This window comes from Hemicordylus capensis, chromosome 6, assembly GCF_027244095.1.
Source record: "Hemicordylus capensis ecotype Gifberg chromosome 6, rHemCap1.1.pri, whole genome shotgun sequence".
NCBI classification, from domain to species: Eukaryota; Metazoa; Chordata; class Lepidosauria; order Squamata; family Cordylidae; genus Hemicordylus; species Hemicordylus capensis.
In genome coordinates, this window is record NC_069662.1 from 169,588,204 (window position 1) to 169,594,203 (window position 6,000).

The window sequence follows — 6,000 nt, forward strand, 5'->3', positions numbered from 1 at the left end:
GTTTCGTCAGCCATCTGTATGGCATTTGCTAAGGCCAGGGAGGTGATAGGGGTCCTGGGTTCCCTTCTGCTCATGCCTGGTGACCAAATGTCATTGGTCACCCTGCCTGACTTGTTTCTCAGTCTTTTGCTTGATAGATTCTTAGTCAGAGATGTGACTAGATGGGGCAGTCTGCACTGGAGTCTCTGCCTCCTTCCACGGGTTTCCTAGGTGCTAGCTTCATATCCTGAAGCTTGGAGCAGAATTCTTCCTGACCCCTCAAGTAGAAGTGTGAGGAGGTTTATTTGGAAACACTCTTGTTCTGTTTTTCCCATTTAAAATATCCAAATCATTTTTAAACGATTGAAATAAACACAAAAAAACAGGGGGAGCTGTCAAAATATTAGAGTGTGACAAAATAAAAAAGATAAATAGTGGCCTAAAAGCAAAACAAAGAGTATCAAATCAAGTATCGGCGAAAAAAAAACTCAGCAGAGAAGGCCAGTCAGGTAATTCCCCGAAGCCTTTCTGCTGGAGAAGCCAGACAGGCTGAGCTTGATGGTGGAATGAACTTAGGGACGGAATTCTCCGTTGGTGGTGCCAAAACTGAAAAGGCCCTGCCACATGTACTCGCTTCCTCATCCCTCTGTCGGCAGAGGAACCTGGAACAGGACCTCTGATGTTGATCAAAGTACATGTGAGGAAACATATGAGAGGAGATGGACCTCAAGGTACTCCAATCCCAGGCTGTTGCAAAGTAAATCTCAGCACCTGGACCTGAGCCTGGAAACAAGCAGGTAACCAATGGGGATGGAAAAGCACTGGAGTAATTTGCTCCGGATAGCTGGTGCCCGACAAAAGTAGCAGCAGCCTGGACTAACTTCTTCTAGATGCTTTTCAAAGGTAGCCCCATGCAGAATGTGCAACACTAGTCCAATGTGAAGGTTTACTAGCAGAGGAATCACTGTGGCCTGCCGCCTCTTGTGCAGTCTACCTGAAGGTTTCACACCTTTTAATGGGGCTTCTGAGCCAACCAAAGATTAGGGGAGGGTTTAGGGAAGCGCAGCTGTGTGGGGTCCTCATGAGATTAGCTTCCAAGGGGAAATCCAAACATATACTAGAGGTTATGCATGCGGAGTTGTAAACAGGCAGGTATGCGCAAAAGAAGCAACATGTTTCTCCTTAATGGAATTTGGTGAATGGGCAGACAACTGCTGGTTTCATTTAATCTAGAGGGGAGGGGTGTGAGTGTGTGTGTGCGTGCGCGTGCATTCGTGTATGTGCATGTGCCAAGCTCCAGCTGACATTTGGTTGAGAGAGTTCACATTAATTCTGCTTGGGATGGATCCATGTTAAGCAATGGTAATAGCCAGAGCCATCAGTACAGTACTTAGACTGCAGCATACAAGCATAGTGTCAGAATCTGCATCCTGAGAAAAACAGTTTCCATCGTGGGGAACAGGAGAGGGAATCATGTTTCCAGCCCTCAAGGCCGCGATAGCCTTGGAAGTGATGCATCTGGCGAAACCTATATCAAGAAAAGTCCGAGCAACGGAGGGGACAGGATTTTATTACCGTGTGGCTTCCGTGGTTTGGGGCTTCAGGGCTCTCTCTGGTCTTGTCCTATGGCTGGCAGGTCCAGAATAAATGATATGCTTTATCAGACCCATTTACGTGTCTTTGCAGCAGGCATCATTGCGCCTGGCTCTCTGCGTGGTGCAGGTGTTTCTGCTGCCTCAGCCCAGCTGAGCCGCAGGCCTGGCCCTGCACTTGGGGGCAGCGCTCTGCCGCTTTGAGTCCTGCGTTTGTTGTGCAAGGAGAAGCTGTGGGCTGGGCGCCCTCCATGAAGGCTGAGCTCATCGCAGCACAAACAGCTCCTTTTGTGAGAACGGCCCTGCCCAGGACTCTCTGCCGGCCTCAACAATGGCCTTGTTCAATGATAAGAGGGGGAGACGCAGCAGCAGGCCTCCAAGTGCCACTGCCCACAGCCCCAGCTCCAGGAAGGGAGTCGAGACTAGGGGCTGGGGCTGAGAGCTGGGCCAGCCGCACCTTCCCAAGCAGGAACCGGACTAGACTCGGGAGCAGAAGGAGCCCCACACCCCAAAACATGCTCCCTTTCTCTCTCTCCCCCCAGGCCACACACACAGAGAGCAAGGTGGTCCCCCTGCCTTGAGTCTGGGGCGACAGGCAGAAATGGTGCGGCTGTGAACCAGCGTGATGGGGCCTTTGCAGGCAGCAGAGGACAGGAACGAGGTAGGGTGAGACTGAGGTGATGTGCCGCGGGACTGGGAGAGGATCTTGGAGGCAGGCTCTGGTATCTGGAGGTTTCCAAACAGGCTCGATGGTGTAGCAGGTGCCTGCACTGAGCTGGGGCTTGGACTAGACGACTTCCAAGGTCCCTCCCAACTCCCACGTGCTCGGATTCAATGCCTTTTCTCTGCAGCCCTGGGACAGCTGTCAGGCAGAGGGGCTGTCGGCTTGACCGTTGCTCTGCAGGCTGCAGCATGGCCCAGGGGTAGGGCAGGGCAAGAGGCACACTTGTTTCTAGGTAGTGAGCCCTGCAGCAGGAGCACCACCACCACCGGCTGCCATCTTTGGTGCAAACCTCATGGGAGACCACGACGGGGTGACATAGCAGCAGCGGAGGCAAGACCTCGGGATGTCTTCTGAGAGCCAGGAATGGGAAGACGCGAGCTCAAATCCATGCTTAGCCATGAGGCTCACTAGGTAGCCGTGTGGGCCAGTGATTCTCTCCCTGCCTAACCTACCTCATGGGGTTTTTCTGAGGATAACAGGGGTTGAGGGAGAATAGCACATGCTGCCCTGAACTCCTTGGAGGAAGCCTGGGGTATAAGTGAAATGAAAGATTCAGAAGCAAAAAACCAAACCCAAACAAGTGTATCATGAAGAGCATTTGTTGTGGTTACTGTTTATTCCCTTTAACATTGCACAGTTGTTTACTGACACAGCCAGACACAAGCACCTACTTTATCCCTAGGAAGCAAACTTTGCACAAAGTGGGTCACAATTTAAAACTGCAAACACTATTAAAAACAGTTAGAATCACCAAAATAAATCATAGTAGCAGAGGCAACCTAGTGAAGAACACAGAAGATAAAATCAGCCATAAAAAGCCTTATGGATGGGTGTGTGTGTGTGTTTGTGTTTAAAGAACTTAAAGTCTGTTTAGGAAGAACATAACACAGAGGTTATTGGAAGTTGTAGTCCAACATCTGGGAACGCCTGTTTTAAGTTATGCCTAGAATATGGGGTTGATGATCTCCCTTTATTTTCCAGGGCCCCTCTGGAATAATGCCCCTCCCCATTATCCTGAATGGAAGATGTCAGTCCCTATCCTGAGAAACAGCCTTGCTCAGGTCCCTTTGCCATTTTATTGCCGCCTGGCGCAAGGCGGGTTACGAATCTCTTAACAACCGTTGTTGAAATGTTCACCTCCGCCCGGCAGGGGTCGCTGCGGGAAAGAGTCAGCCGGCTTCCCTTGGGCAATCCACGCTCTTCCCCCTCCTCGACCATAGCGTTAGATAAGCAAAGACGCTCTCGACCAAGGAAAGCTCAAAAGGACGCAATGGAGACATATCTACACGACCGGTTTCTCACTGAAGGCGGGTGGGGAAGCAGCCAAGACCCTAGACAGGTTCTTTCCACCCAAATTGAGTCTTTTCCACTAGAAAAGGGAGCGGCTAGCTCCGACGGGGACAGGAGTGCAGCCTGCGGCAAGTCTGAAGTGTGGCAGGGCTGCTGTCCCCCAACACAGCCCCACTCCCAATAGCAGGCTTGCCCTGGAAAAGCTGAGAAACAGTTCCTGGTTGCCAGAGAGGTCTCTGGTACTCAAACAGGAATGTAAGGACACTGTGCCCCTGTGCACATGCAGAGGGCTTTTCCACTTAATGCTGCAAAGGTGGTTAAAAAAATAATTGAAAGAGATCCAAACACACAGCCAGTGCCTCTGGGTGGATTGCTAAGATCCAAGCAGAAGGTGGGGGAATCATTTCTGCCATGCACAGACTCCAGCATGACACAGAGCAGGGGGCTTGGGTCTCCAGATGTCACTGAACTACAACTCCCATCACCCCAAGCATTCAGCCATTGTGGCTGGGGATGATGGGAGTTGTAGTCCAACAGCATCTGGGGACACAAGACTGGGAACCTCGTGCCTAGAGGGCAGAGTTCTAGCCAAGAACTGGAGTGGCTGCCTGGGTTGAAATCCTCACTCAGCCAGTTAGTACCACCTTTCAGCCTAGCCTACCTCACAGGGCTCTTGTGAAGATAAAATGGAGAAGAGAAGGCAAATCACGAGCTTCTTGGAGGAGGAATGAAATAAAATATGATGCCCTAGAATCATTTGCGTAGCCTCCTGTCAGCAGACCTACAAATAAATAACCCAGAAGTGGCCAACCTGAGGCTCTCCAGCTGTTGATGGGACTACAGAGCTGTTTGGTTGGGGCAGTATATAAATGAAATAAATAAATAATACAATTCCCATCACCCCGCCACAGTAAACAGCAGATGGGGATGATGAGAGCTGTAGTCCAAGGACAGCTGGAGTGCCTCAGCTTGGCCATCCCTGAAATAATGTTTCTCAGGACTCTCTTGGCAACTCCTTCATAAGTGCGACGAGACTGACACACGCAAGCCGCCCAGTTTCCCCTTGTCCATTACGTGTTGTTGCCACTCTTCCTCCAAGGAGCTCAAGGCGCTGTACAGAACCCCCACCCCCATCTATCTGTCATATTTTATACCACCTGATACGTACATCTCTAGGTGGTGTAAAGTAAAGTGTGCCCTCGAGTCGGTGTCGACTCCTGGAGCCCACAGAGCCCTGTGGTTTTTCTTTGGTAGAATCCAGGAGGGGTTGACCATTGCCTCCTCCCGCACAGTAGGAGATGATGCCTTTCAGCAGTTTCCTATATTGCTGCTGCCCCATATAGGCATTTCCCATAGTCTGGGAAAAGTAGTGTACAAAATTTAAAATATTTAAGAAGCAACAAAGATTAAAATACACAACTAAAACAGTTATTAAAGCATATTAAAATGTTTTTTGGGGGGGGTTACATTGAAGTGGTGGATACCTTCTGCCTTTTAGGATCGACTGTCAACAATAAAGGATCCAGCAGTCAAGAAATACTCTGCAGACTAGCACTTGGTTGGGTTGCAGTGAAGGCCTTGGAAAGGAGATTGAGATGCCGTGACTTGTCTACACCTACAAAGATTAGAATCATTTGGACAATGGTTTTTCCGTGACACTCTATGGATGCGAAAGCTGGACTTTGAAGAAGCAAGACAGAAAAAGTATTGGCGCTTTTGAACTTGGGTGCTGGAGAAGACTATTGAGGATACCATGGACAGCCAGGAAAACAGACAAACATAGAACAAATCAATCTAGAATTTTCACACAACGCACAAATGAGCAGGCTCAAACTACCATACTTCAGACACATTATGCGAGGACCCAGCTCCCTTGAGAAGTCCATAATGCTGGGAAAAGTTGAAAGAAGGAGAAGAAGAGGACGACCAGCAGCAAGGTGGATGGACTTGATTGCGACAGCAATGAAAGCATCACTGAGAGACCTGAAAGGCCAAGTTGGAGACAGACTATCCTGCAGAGAATCTATCTAAGTGGTCGCTAAGAGTCAACACCGAGTTGTCGGCACTTCATCAACCAATCAAAATTATTAAAATTAATTGTAATTAGAAGCCTGCGAGAACAGGAGAGTCCTGAGGGTCTTCCTGAGAACAAACGGAGAAGGAGGTGATGCTCCTGTTTCAGTGGGGGAGCAGCTAATTGCTTTCCGTTTCATCCTCACAAGAACCCTGCAAGGTGGTGACTGTCCTCAGGGCACCGGAAGTGTCTGCTGATTCCACAACTCTACCTCTATGCCGCCGCCGCCGCCAGCGTTGGGCATCGAGTCCGGCGGCGTCCGGCGGAGAGCGGCCCCCGGAGGGCGGCGTGCGCATGCGCGCCCCCTAGCGCAGAGCGGCTGGCTGGCGGGTCCTCCGGCG